This window comes from Gekko japonicus, unplaced genomic scaffold (assembly GCF_001447785.1).
Source record: "Gekko japonicus isolate JY-2015 unplaced genomic scaffold, Gekko_japonicus_V1.1 scaffold563, whole genome shotgun sequence".
NCBI classification, from domain to species: domain Eukaryota; kingdom Metazoa; phylum Chordata; class Lepidosauria; order Squamata; family Gekkonidae; genus Gekko; species Gekko japonicus.
The window spans coordinates 987,209-1,002,024 of record NW_015166439.1 but is presented as its reverse complement, the minus strand read 5'-3'; positions in this window follow the sequence as shown (position 1 = coordinate 1,002,024).

Sequence of the window (14,816 nt, the reverse complement as noted above, 5' to 3'; positions counted from 1 at the left end):
ATCTCTTACTGAGGGTGAAAGAGGAGAGCGCAAAAGTGGGCTTGAAGCTCAACATCAAAAAAACTAAGATCGTGGCATCCAGCCCCATCAACTCCTTGGCAAACAGGAGGGGAAGTCATGGAAGCAGTGACAGACTTCACATTGTTGGGATTCAAGATCACTGCAGACAGTGACTGCAGCCATGAACTTAAAAGACGCCTGCTCCTTGGGAGGAAGGCTATGGCAAACCTAGACAGCATAATAAAAAGTAGAGACATCACCCTGCCAACAAAAGGTCAAAGCGATAGTATTCCCATATGTGGCTACAAGAGTTGGACCATAAGGAAGGCCGAGTGTCGAAGAATAAATGCTTTTGAATTATGGTGCTGGAGAAGGCTCTTGAGAGTCCCTTGGACTGCAGGGAGATCAAATCAGTCAATCCTAAAAGAAATCAACCCTGACTGTTTCCTGGAAAGCCAGACACTAAAGCTGAAGTTCAGATACTTTGGCCACCAAATGAGAAGGGAGCACTCACTGGAAAAGACCCTGATGCTGGGAAAGATTGAAGGTCAAAGAAGAAGGGGTTTGAAAGGATGAGATGGTTAGACAGTGTCACTGATGCAACGAACATGAAACAAAGCAAACTCCGGAGGACAGCGGAAGACAGGAGGGCCTGGCATGATGTGGTCTATGGGGTCATGAAGACTCGGACTTGATTGTGCAACCGAACAACAACAAATACAGTAGCAAAGAGCAACAGTCTAGTAGCACCTTAAAGACTAACAAAATTTGACTTCCGGTTTATGGCGACATGCAGGCAGACGCTTCTCCCAGACCTCCCGGGGATGTAATCTGCACACCAACGTGTAGGACGGGGTGCGAAGGGTCGCGACCCCCCCGGAGCCTTGGCAAAAGGCTCCTAGCTGTTAGATACGAGACTCGAGGCAGCAGGTGAACAGTGATAACAGCTTTATTAAACACAAAGTCAGAAGAACCCGAATGAGACAAACAATGGAGCAACAGGCTCCTTTTTAAACAGTCCGGGCTTGGCAAGCCATGCCCACAAGTCAGATAAGATCCAATCAGAAACTGTACATAAGGACCAATCACTTTCCTTCCCTCCAGAACTTCCCTTGTTCTGATAGGTCGGTTTACAATACCTTGCATAGACTCAAGCTCCATACGTTCATACATTCAGTTCCATACATAACACTAGCCATGGGGCTGTTGAGGGGCGACCTCTTCGCCAGCGCAATGCTGGAGAATTGAGGCGCTCCTCTGCCCCGATGGTCCTGCTGCTGAGTGTCCGAATGGACTTAGAGCCGCTGACTGGGACAAGCATCGGAGTTCAAGCGAGTTAAACGGATGCCGAGCGTGGCCGAATGGCCGACAATGAACTGTGTGTCGGGTTAAAGCAAACATGAGAACTTAAAAAGAAAGCAACCCCCTCCCCCACTACAGAGCAATGAAAAGCGAGCAGGGGAGGGGCCCCTCCCAAACGCATGAACGAAAGCACGAAACAAAGAGGGGGGGAGCGGAAGAATAAGCATTTAAATCTGTTTTAAGAGACTTACCAGAGCGTGGTTAAGCGTAAGGGTGAATTTCAGATACTTTTATAAAAGTAAATAATCCATAAAGATGGCGGGGAAGAAAGCAGACAAAGACAAACTTATAAAAGTGAAACTAGTTGGTAGCCCTCGAACAGAAGAGACCACTGAGCTCTCTAAAATGTTGGCAGATTCCTTGCGCCCTCTGCTGGACGAGATGACTAACATCAAGCAACAGTTGTCAACAATAAGTAAGAGTATGGCGTCTCAGCAGCTCCAATTGACTGAGTCTTTAAAAGTAACGGAGCAAATGGCTGAGAAGGTGAAGGAAATAGACGTCAACACTAAAAAAGTTAAGAAAAAGGTGCAAAAGCTGGAAATGAAACAAGCTGCGGAAGAATCACAACTTTTACAGCTGCAGATGGAGAAAGCAAATCTGGTCCTATGGTTCAAAGGGGTCCCAGAATTAAAAGGTGAGAATCTGAAGCAATTGCTGAGTGAAGCATTAGCCCCAGCTACAGATTTGAAAGCGGAATATCTTTACAGCGAGATGGATGTGGTTTACAGGTACTACTCCTCATACATCAAGAAGAATAATCTGCCTGGGGAAATAGTAGTCAGATTCTCGAAGAGACACGTGAGAGATTCTATTTTGAAAGCAACTATTGGAACACCCTTGAAAATTGGGGACAATAACATCAGGATTTTAAAAGATATCCCATTTGAAATAAGACAGAAGAGAAAGAAATGTAAAGATTTAATCCTTTTTCTACAAACAAATGGCATTGGATCCAGGTGGTTAATTCCAGAATGCGTCATTTTCAAACTCCACGACAAAAAAGAAAAGATTGACTCTGTTTTTAAAGCACGTGAGTTCCTGAGTTGACCCTCCAGAGGAACTGTGAGACAGGATGCTGGACTAGATGGACCAGTGGTCTGATCCAGTAGGCTCTTCTTATGCTCCTTGTTCATATACGTCAGACATTTGGCGGGGGTAGATCTAGAGAAGAACAAGAGTCTGTACACATAACTGTTATTACTGTTTTAATATTTAAAATTAATAAAAATTACTTTAAAAAAAGACTAACAAAATTTGTGGCAGGGTATGAGCTTTTGTGAGTCACGGCTTACTTCTGCAGACACAGCTTCAGATACAGATAAGAAGTGAGCCATGACTCAAAAATTCATACCCTGCCACAAATTTTGTTAGTCTATAAGGTGCTACTCTGGACTCTTGCTCTTTTCTACTACTACAGGCAGATTAACACGGCTACCCATCTTGATCTTTCTCCACGTAGCTTAGAACCGACTGAATCATTTGTTAACACTAGAAGAAGCCTGAAATCAGACCTCTGATGCTGACTGACATTTATAGCGATAAAAGGATCTGTCTCTTCATTCCTCTGTGGCATGCAAAACTCCTCAAAAAAGTTAGATTCAAGTCCAGTTTCCTTTCTCTTATAGGAGTCTGTGTGATGTAGTGGTTAGAATTTTGGACTTGGACCAAGGAGATTCCAGTTTTAATCCCCACACTTAACTCAGAAGGTTTATTTATTTAAACATTCAATTTCTACGTTCGGTTCGATTTCTAACCCGCCGTTCCTTGCACAGCAGGGCTCAGGGTGGGGTACATAATAAATAGTTACAAACTTAACTTTACAATCTTTAAATAATCAATTCATCAACAGTGGTACTTAATAAAATCAGGTTGCTGGCTGACTTTGGGCCAGTCACATCCTCTCAGCCAAACCTACCTCACAGGGATTTTGTTGAGTGTATAAAATTGAGGCGAGGAGAATGATGTAACCTGCTTTGTTTCTCCATTGGGGAGAAAGGTGGGGTATATTGTTAGCTATAAATCAAATTCTGACTATGGCTCGCCAACAAAAGATTACTTCATCTGGCACCGATGCAGCTCTTTCTTGGCAGGAGGCAAAATTCATTCCGTATTCAAAGTACCAGTAAATAGCCACAAGAGCAGAGAGCTCCAGAATGGGCAAATGAAGCAAACAGGGGTGGAGGTTGAGCCCCTAGAAATAAAACACAATATTTTGTACAAAACAAAAAGTAAAACAATAATAATTAGAATGTTCTCCAATTTTAAAACAAAGTTAAGCACTGGATTTTTAATTAAATTGGGGTTAGGATTGCCAGCTCTGCGTGGAGAAATACCTGGAGATTTGGGGTGTATGGCAGTGGTACGGCACGGTTTGAGGAGGGGAGGGGAGGGACCTCAGCAAACTCCAATGCCATAAAGCAGTGGTGGCGAACCTATGGCACAGGTGCCAGAGGTGGCACTCAGAACCCTCTCTGTGGGCATGCGTGCCATCGCCCCAGCCAGGCCCAGACCATCATTAAAGTGTCGCATTCTCTGCCAAATAATTTTAAGTAAATGAAAGCATTTGGGATTGCTTTCCTTACTTTGTTTGGATCATCTTAAGTTAATGTATGAGTTGTAGTTGTTTTTTCTAAAGTAAAACCTCAGTATTCAGGTTAAATTGCCGTGTTGGCACTTTGCGATAAATAAGTGGGTTTTGGGTCGCAGTTTGGGCACTCGGTCTCTAAAAGGTTCGCCATCACTGCCATAGAGTCTGTCCTCCAAAGCAGCCATTTTGTCCAGGAGAACTGATCTCTTGTCATCTGGAGATCAATTGTAATAGCAGGATAGCTCCAGGTACCACCTTGATGTTGGCAACCATAATTGGGGTGCAGTTGTCTATAACAGTTCTGACTGAGGGGGACAGGTATTTTAGAGGAGGCAGGCGTGTGTGAGAGAGAAAGAAAGGGTGGGTGCCTTTTCTATCATGGTACCTACCATCTGTGCCTTTTGAAGTATTTAAAATTGTTCAAAATTCTGCCCAGTTAATCTGGGATTCATTTACTGATCCATCTTTAAAGCAACCTGATTTGACTATAAAATCTACAGACCTGTAGTATCAATACTTGTAAAAGCTAGGGCCTTCAAGGAGGTTGTACACTCTTCCTTCACAAAGCAAACACTGGATGAGAAGCATGCATGCCTGTGGCTCTCAACTGGAGATGATGGCCACTTTGGATGGTGGTCTCTGGGGCATTCTACCCCCGCCCTCCTCAGGGTCCAACCCCACATCTCCAAGGATTTCCCAAGCAGGAGCTGGCAACTCTATTCTCAACCTAAGCAGCACATGCCCAGCAATGGGGATATTAAACCTCCTCTCTCCACTAGCCCTGGATTAACCATTAAGCAAAATAAGCACATGCTTAGAACACCAAGGGGGGCACCACAGAGGACTTTTTGCTTACATTGCTTGCTGCTATTAAGTGTTAAATAATTTTTAATTAAAAGTTTATATTTAATATAGTTGTGGAGTCTGGCCTGGGAGAAAACTGAATTTTTAATCTCTTCTTTCACCTTCAGCACTTACTGGGTCTTACTTTCTTGTCAGTTAACCAATGGATTGGGCTGTTCTTAGGGCATCAGTTGGCCTTAACTTGGCCCTGCTCTCCACACTGTTAGAGTGGAGACAGTAGTGCTACAGAGATGAGGCATGGGCCGGTCCGTTCTTTGGGGAAATACCTTTTTTCACTGATGAGGAGCTGAAGAACTCAAAAGCTTCCATTGTACAATGGGTTACGTTATTTCAGTTGGTCTTCATAAAAGCTGGCTTTTGTTTTCCAGTTTTGCCGTGGGCCAACATTTTTCCTTCTTGTTTCTCATTCTTTAATTTTACTTATGACTTACCTTTTGACTTTATTTTTTTTAATGAGACAATGTACAATGTCTGGGGTTCAGACCTAATTCACAACTTTTCCTCCCCACCCCCTTTTCTTTTCTTTTGAGGGAGAAGTGGCACACACATTGGAGAGCCAGTTTGGTGTAGTGGTTAAGTGCGTGGACTCTAATCTGGGAGAACTGGGTTTGATTCCCCACTCCTCCGCTTGCACCTGCTGGATGACCTTGGGCAAGCCATAGTTCTGTCAGAAGTGCCCTTGAAAAAGAGCAGTTTCTGTCAGAGCTCTCTCAGCCCCACCTACCTCACAGGGTGTCTGTTGTGGGGAGGAGAAGGAAAAGGGGTTTGTAAACCACTCTGAGACTCCATTGGGTAGTGAAGGGCGGGGTATAAACCCAATCTCTTCTCTTCTTCTTCTTAACAGTATTTGTTTGTACTGATGAATTAATTGCTTCTTCCCTACCCTCACAAAAACATGTATATGAAAAGCAGTAAGAATCCATCCAATCAGTGGGATTCTATATCTTCATTTGCAATAGTCACGCTTCAATCGGGTTATCTGACAAGCTGTTCTCTTTTCAAATGTCTCCTCCCCACAGGGCTAGATAGCTCTTCAGTAGCCTTGGGGCAACAGCTGGCAGTTGGATGAGCTTCTTAGGTTTGAATCTTATCACTGTTCTTCACTGTTTTCCCACATGATGGCTTTGAGTGTGTGGGCAGCCCTGATGGGGGCAGCAGTGCTGCTATGCTGATATAGAGACAGAACTATCAGGTTGTCTGTCAAAAGGACAGATGATAAGGATGATAACCAAGACCTAATCAACATTATCTATGCCTTGGAAACCTCCAGACTGCGTTCCTGTGTAAATTTACCTTTGAGGGCTATTTGCTGCTTCTCATATTCAGAATGGTGGTGGAAAGTGCCATCAAGTCACAGCCGACTTGTGGCAACCCTGTAGGGTTTTCCTACTCAGAATGTAGCAGCTCACAGCAGCTGACTTCAGGGAGAGCATGATCTTGAGATAATTGAATGGGCTCACTAGTCAGGACAAGGAAGCCTGTAGTTGACTCTGATCAATTAACTATAAGTACTGCTGCAATCAGACCTGCAACCAGCTGCGGTGGCTCAAGTGGTTAAGACGCTGAACTGCAGGCTGTGGAAGGTCAGTAGTTCAGCAGTTCAAGACCCGGTTGCCGCAATGACGGAGTGAGCGCCCGTCTCTAGTTCCAGCTCCTGCCAACCTAGCAGTTCGAAAGCAAGAAATTCCAAGTAGATAAATAGGTACCACTTCAGTGGGAAGGTAACAGCGTTCTGTGCGCCTTGGTGTTTAGTCATGCCGGCCACATGACCATGGAAACGTCTTCGGACAGCACTGGCTCTTTGGCTTTGAAACGGAGATGAGCACCGCAACCCTAGAGTCGGACTCGACTGGCTTTCGAGCAAGGGAAACCTTTACCTTTACCTTTTACTGCTGCAATCAGACCTGCAACCAGTCAGGAAAAACCCAAGCTATTTTGGTGTGTGAGGTAAAAACCCAAATGGCACCCCACTGCCTGCACATTAACAGGGGTCCTAATCAGTGTTCCCTCTAAGGTGAGTTAGTGTGAGTTAGCTCACAATTTTTACCCTCTGTCTCACAATTTTTTCTCTTATCTCAGGAAGGACGGCTCCAGAGCAAACTAATTTATGCAGTAGCCAAATCGCTTACTCTCAACTTTAATGCCAGTAGCTCACAAAGTAGAACTTTTGCTCACAAGACTCCACAGCTTAGAGGGAGCATTGGTCCTAATCCAAGAAGCTGTTCTGCACAAGCCCCGTTTAAATTAACTACCATGCCGTAGGTCTGGTGCAGGATCTGAACACTGGACAGTGCACCCTCAAGAGTCAGATCTGCCTGTTCAAACTTTGAAGAAGAAGAGATTGGATTTATACCCCACCCTTCACTACCTGAAGGAGTCTCCGAACAGCTTACAATCCCTTCCCCTCCCCACAACAGACACCCTGTGAGGTAGGTGAGGCTGAGAGAGCTCTTTCGAGAACAGCTCTGAGAGAACTTATGACTGACCTTAGGTCACCCAGCAGCTGCATGTTGAGGAATGGGGAATCAAACCGGGTTCTCACAGATTAGGGTCCATACTCTTAACCACCACACCAAACTGGTAGGGGTAACATGCATTCCCGAAAGCCTCAACCATCAGAAACGTGGCTGTTGATAACAAGGAGCCACTGGCCTATCACTATACCCGTAGAACATTTTTCTGTGGAAAGCGTGCATAGGCTGCAGGCTTTCCCTTTTTGTTAATTGGCGGAGTTCTTTTTACTGTAAGCACGATTTGGTTTTAAATTATTGTAAAGGCCTTTGGGGTACTTATCTGGGTTAGCTGTGAGTGAAGGGGATTAGTTATGAATGAATTGTGATAAGAGCCATTCCAGATCCGGGAGTGCTGTGTTAACCTGTTGAAGCAAAAAACAGAAACGTCTTGCGGTATCTTAAAGACTAGCAAGTTTATTTCTGGAGAAGCTTTCATGGGCCACAGCACAGACCACTTTTCCAGATCTGAGAAATCTCATGCCGCTTTGGGCTGGCTTTTAATCTGCTGCTGCTGGTAGAAAGTGCCATCAAGTTGCAGCTGACGGATGGCGGCTCCATGGGATTTTCAAGGCAAAAGTCATTCAGAGGTGGACTTCCATGACGGTCTCCCATTCAAGTACCAACTAGGGCCAACTCTGCTTAGCTTCTCTGATCTGACGAGTTCAGGCTAGCCTGAGTCATCCAGGTCAAGTTATTTTTAATGTACATTAAGATATAAATCATAATTTGGTTATGTTTTCTGCTGCTAGCTGTTTTTAAATGGATTTGAATTTTTAAAAAGGGGCCGCTTCTTTCTGAGAAATGCCTTGGGAGGTCCATCTTTGACATGTATCAAAATGCAAATCATCATCCCAGGAGACAGGATGGCTGCAGCAAGGACGGCAGATGCATTATCGACTCTAGACACTAGAGAAAGACAGACAGAGAGGGTGGAGGGAAACATGCTGGAGAAGGCAGGAATCTGAAGGACGGAGAGGCCAAGGAAGAAAAGGGATGGGACAAAACCCCACCCAGGGCTTCGGGACAGCAAGGGCTGGTAGAAATGGGGAGGGGAGAGACAGGGACCCTCCCGAGAAGGAGACATGGGGGTGCTGAAGTCTGGAGAACGACGCAGCAGGGAGTCTGGATGTTGTACGCTGAAGGAAACAGGTTCTGGCAGGTGAGAGCAGTCTAAGGATAAGCAGGAGCGGAGGGGGCAGAAGGCTGAGGGAGAGTGTGGCTTGGTGGCTGGAATGTCAGGCTAGGATCGGGGAAGGAGACCCAGGTTCACATACCCCCTCTGCCACGGAAGCTCACTGGGTGCCATTGGGCCAGCTACCCTCTCTCAGTGGGGCTGCCAATCTCTATCTGGGGCCTGGAGGTCTCCCACTATTACAATTGTTCACCGGGCAAGAGCTATCAGATCCCCTGGAGAAAATGGCTGCCTTGCTGCAGTCCCTCCCCAAACCCCACCCTCCCCAGGCTCCACCCCCCAAATCTCCAGGTATTTCCCCACCTGGAGCTGACAACACTCTCTCTCAACCTAACCTGCCTCACAGGGTTGCTGTTGTGTGGGGATGATTTTGTGAGCTTTTCTGAGTCCTTACTGGGGAGGAACTCAGAGTATAAATAGCTAAAAAAATAAATGTAGAAGGAGTCCTATGAATTAAAGGGGAAAGGACTGCTGTGAGAGAAGCCTTCAACAGGGCTTAGAGACTGAAGGGCCTCTGTGCCATTCCTGGGAAGGGAGAGGACAGAAAAGTCACTCTAGGACCAATTTAAAGGTGAAAGAACTTACCCAACTGCAATGGCACACACTACTACCCATGCAGTATTCCTGCCTAGGTGGGCATAACAGCAGAACAGTTGCATTGCAGACGCAGCAGGGTTGCATGTGCAATGGCCTAGCATTAAGTGGGATGTTGCAAAATCACATGGAAAAGTTCCTCTATCCTGCCAACATCATGTTTAAATTAAGCCTCCGCGTCTGTAATTAAGATTTCTCATTGCTGAAGCCCTCTTGGGACGTTTTGTCAGCTTTCACTAAAGCTCTGTGAGAAGGCCAAGGCACTGGTTCCTACGCATTTCTGCTTTTCTGTTGCCTTTGGGTACAGACACTTTTGCTCTGCAGCAGCCAAGATATTAAAAAAATATATATGGTGATGTGGTCCATTGGGTCGCGAAGAGTCGGACTCGACTGTGCAACTGAACAACAACAAAATATGCATCCAGAGTTGCCAGTTTGCCTGCATCTGGAAGGAAGGCAGATGGGTGGGTGAATGTGAAGTGATGCAACTATTTGGGAAGTATATTTACTAACCTAAGAGGGGGCCTAAGAGTGTGGAGAGGAAACTGAGTGCATAATTTAGCTCTGAATGTTTCCTGTCCGCTGGGTAAAAAACAAAATTCTTTTGGTGCAAGAGGATTGCTCCATTAGGGATCTAATTCGTGCCATGAGTGTTCTGCAAACCAGCTGCATCCAGACATTTTCTTGGCATAACTAGTAGAGAGGAGAAGAATGTCGACATTTTTCATTTTTTTCTGTGCTTCGTTTTCTCAATAAACTTCCTTTAGAGATTGCAGATCCTTCGTCACTGCTAAGAAGAACCCTGCTGGATCACAGCCAAGCAAGCTCTGTCTACTCCGCTGCTTCCTGCATCCAACAGCAGTGATCCAGATTTCCCTGGGAAGCAGAACATTAAGGCAAATAACCCACCCCTATTATCAGCACAGTCGTACGAACCTGGTATTTTTGGCCACTGTGTGACAGGGGGTTGGACTGGATGGGACATTGGCCTGATCCAACATTGGCTTCTCTTATGTTTTTAAGAAAACTTGCATACGAGTTACCCCCCATTTAACAGATCTGAACAGGATTCTGAGTAAATGTGCTTAGGATTCCTCCTGGCATGTCCCCAGCGTTCGGTTATTCAGACACAGACTGCTTCAAAACATGGTGGTTCTACATAGTTATAATCACGGGTCATTTCCTGCAGGAGCGCACAGGAGCGGAGTTCCAGCAGTAAAGAGCCCAGGGGGCGGGCACATGCAACAAGCCCCACCCCCTGCTCCCAGCAGCCCTCAGTCAGAGCAAGAAGCAGCCAGGTAAGCTGCAGAGACCCCCCCCCCGGTCCAAAACAGTCCAGTGGCACCTTTAAGACCAAGTCTTATTCAGATACAAGCTTTCCCTCCTCTGCAAGGACAGATCTGCACGTCCCCCCGTCCCCCCCCCCCATACCTAGCAATCCAAAACAGTCCAGTGGAGCCTGAGCCTTCTGACACACTTCCAGTGATGTCAGGGAGTGTGGCATATGCAAATAAGTTATGCTAATGAGCTCCTGCACCTCTTTTTCTACAAAATGACCCCTGGCTATAATGGCTAATAGTGGCTGATGAACTTCTTGTGAATTTATTGAACTTTTTTTTACTCCCCCCCCCCCAATGCCTGGCAACCCTAACTGGGGGGAAAAGGAGTGAGAAAGAATAAAACCAACACTGTGGTGGCAACTGCTGCTTAAACACCCATTATTTTAATCTGTATAGCCAGTTAGATCCCCAGTGGCTATTCTAGGGTTGCCAGCCTTCAGGTGGGGCCTGGGGATCTCCCGCTTTTACAACTGATCTCCAGCTGACAGAGATCAGCCCCCCTGGAGAAAATGGCTGCTTTGAAGGGTGGGCTCCAGGGCATTGTAACCATGCTGAGGCCCCTCCCCAAACCCCGCCCTCTCCTGGATCCACCCCCAAAGTCTCCAGGTATATTCCAACCCAGAGCTGGCAACCCTAGGCTATTCAGAAGTCCTGCTGGAGCAGAGCCTCACCCGCTTTCTAAAAACACTTGGTGGGGGACCAGGAAAGGTGTCAGTGGGGCACCATATTGGGAATCCCTGACCAAGAATCACTAGGCCCTAAACAAAATGGCATCTGTTGCCTGACTTAGCTTTGGAGGTGTTCAACATAGCAATTGCTTTTTTGTTGTTGTACAATACTACCAACAGGTAGTGTGCAAATATCCTCTCTGGCCAATTAACTCCAATTCAGTTTCCTTAGAAAATGTGTATGCCACTTCTTCGCAGACTTGCTTATGCAAAGTCGATATTTCAGTGGGCTGGTAAGTCCATTTTTCAAGGGTGGGGGGAATTGAATCACACGTTTAACTTCCATTTTGAAACAATTTTTTTTTTACTTGGGCTGAATTCTGCCCTCAGGATGCACATCAGTGGCCCAAATCCCACATTCCCCTCCACAAGATTGGTCTTGCATTAACACAGTTGGTGTATATTGACGAAACAACAAACCAAGAAGTCCTTCTCTCCCACCTTTCCCCCTTCTCAGGGTGATATTGTTGACCTCCTGTACAGGGCTGTTGTAACCGTTACACCAAACTACATGTGACCATCAGGTCAACCATGAAGATTTTCAGTCGGGTACTATTTTGGGACTTCCTTGCCGGGAACGGCCAAAACAGCATCTGACTGAAAATCCTTGTGGGCAACTTGGAGGTGACCACAAGTAGTTTGGCCTTAAAATGTAGTCTGCAAGCAATCTTATATTTGTGTTTCTAAACACAAACCCTCTATTGAGGTAGAGCAAGATGGGTAGCCGTATTAGTCTGCCTGTAGCAGCAGAAATGAAAGAGTCCAGTAGCACCTTAAAGACTAACAAAATTTGTGGCAGGGGGTGCATTTTCATGAGGGGCGTGCAAGGAGGAAAGACTCATGAAAGCTCATATATTGTCACAGACTGTGTTAGTCTTTAAGGTGCTACTGGACTCAAACTCTTTTCTACCTCTATTGAGGGAGAGGTTCTGGCAAAAACATGTGGGCCCTTTGCTTGCTTCCACGTGGGCCTAGCTTTGCCAGGCATCCAGGTTTTCAACTTTAGGCTCGCCGGTGGAAGGTGCAAAAGAACAGGGGAGACCGTGCAGTTTGTTAAGCCCCCTCCTTTAAACTATGGTGCTGCTTGAGGCTTTAAAATGCTATTTTGCAATCAGCTTTATGCTGAGGTCTTCTCTGCTGCTAAGAAACTAGGGGAGACAAGGGGGAGTGGAAAGGCTAGAGTTCATAACAGGATCAGATCTATTTATACGCTTGACCTCGGCAAGGGGAAATCCATGGAAACAAGAAGGCACCAGGCAGTCCCTACCACAGTGCTGTCACCATGGCCACAAAGCCTATCGGAGGATTACGGACAGTGAGACACAAATGCAGTGCGGTAGCCAGCCAGCCAGCCTCCGCACAGTATTGGTTGTTCCAGAAGGTTCCCTGGCCTTTGTTCAATTGCCGTCCAGACACAATAGCTTTGAAAGAGGAATTTGAGAGTACGTGTGTGAGAGAGAGCTTTAGTAGTGGGCAGGTTCTCAACTTTATCATAAGTTTTAAAAAAAAAAACTGTCCAATCCTTCTGCCTCACAAGCCAAACAGAATGTGTTGTGTTCTTGGTTCAGGTACAACCTGTCTCTCCTCCCCTTCAAAACCCACCTTTTCAGTGAAGACTTTGGCTTTCAACCCTTTCCTTCTAACCCTCCCCAATCGAAATCACCCTGAATATGGGCAACAGCATTCAATTTGTCAGTCCCATGCCCTTACCCTCTCTCTCCTGTTGCCGCCCTGCCCCCACCTTCCATTGATTAAATTTAGATTTTCACCCCTTTGGGACACCCCCCCCCCCATTTATGTAAAGCACTGTGCACAGCAACTACAATCTCATGTGCTTTGGGAGATACAAAAACATGTTTGTTGTACCCAGAAATGAGAGCTCTACTGAACGAGTTTCAATCTTTTCTGGCTAAGAAAAAACACCACTGCAGTTCTGGAAGACATACACTGAAGGAGGAAAGTGGATTGTTCAGTTTTTGGAGTGAAAGAAGTACACATCTGGGGAGGATTCTGTCCTCAAGGAGACCAAGCTATTGAGGAGGCTGAAAGCCAAAAGACCCTCCAAAGGAGCTGTTCTCTGTACCAAGTAATCTGGGCCATTAAAAAAAATCACTCTCTTGGCAAAAACAGCCCTTGTCAAAAATCATCATCATCTTTCTCCATTTGTCATGCCAGAGTGGCCTCGTGTACCCCCTTGGGAAAGCAAAGCGGCAGGCTCCTCTCTTTGTGAATCACCCTCTGCAAGGACAGATGGGCAGGAAGAAAGACGCCTGCCAAGGGACAATTGCAACAGCTTGTTAGTTTAACGAGTCACTATTTATTCTTCCCCTAAAGATGCTTAAACAAAGTATTATGTGCTAAACCAGATACCCAATTGGCCAGGCCACACCGGCGATGCTGGAAAAAAAAATCATGCACGTGGGCGGGCCGGCCAGGTCGCTGAGAACTCCGGATCTCTTGAACAGTATCAACACAGAATATTATCGGCCACCGGGCTAGATATGAACCGGTTCACTGAACAGATCCAGCAAGCTGTTAGAAGGATCGGACTGATGCAGCCCAACCAAACTGCAGCGCAATTCAACTTACCTTTTGCCTCATCTCTCAGAGCAATCTTGAGAAAACCAGTTTACAAATTCTGCAGAAAAGGTGTTAAATCTTTTTTTGGACTGCTACCAATGAGGGCCTGCGGGTCTTCATGTTCCCCCATGGGGCATAATAAAAAGGAAGGCATGCTACAGTCACCATAGGGGACATCCCACCCCCCCACCCCCGGGCAAGCACATCGTGCCAGTTCTGTGGCGGTAGCACCAACATCCACGTAACAGTTAATACTTCAATAGGGGTAACCATGTTCTATCAGGTCTACCAGTAGCTACTACTAGCCATGGTTGACTAAAGGGAAATTCCATGTTCAGAGGCAAACAGCCTCTGAATCCCAGTGCCAGGAGAGAACACCAGGGGAAGGCCTTGAGCTCTATGCACTGTTGCTGGCCCTCCAGAGGAACTGCCTGGCCCCTGTGTGAGACAGGATGCTGGACTAAATGGATCGCTGGACTGAGTCGGTAAGGCCCTTCTTAACTTCTTATGTGTTAGTATGTGTTGGGTGTTACAAGTCAAAACACTTCAGTATTTACAGGGTTAATGATGTTAAGTCACATGTTTGTTTGTAACCAATCTGTTTGTGCAACAGAATGCCCGGGAACTTTGGGGCTAATTTGCTAGTCTGGTTGGAAACCAAGGTGTCAAGTATTTAGCATATTGATTTCTCCTCCCGTTCTTTGTTCTGACTAGAGAGGGAGACGCCATTCAGCTCTTCCCGTTTTCCCTTTTAGCTGCAAGGTTGTAGACGTATTAGCTCTTTGTTATTTTATATCCTGTGTACCTTTTTCCCATGTTAGGTTTATAGTAAACTTTTATATTTTAAAACACACCATGGACTCAGTCTCTTAATACTCTGCTGACTTACTTAAAAAGAATCCCAACAGTATGTAGCAACAAAATTAAACAGAAGTCCAGTGGCACTTTAAAGACTAACAAAATGTATTGCAGCATAAGCTTTTGTGAGTCAGAGACCGTCTTTAAAGTGCCGCTGAACGTTTAATTTCATCCAAGAGTCTGTTCCCTCACCAT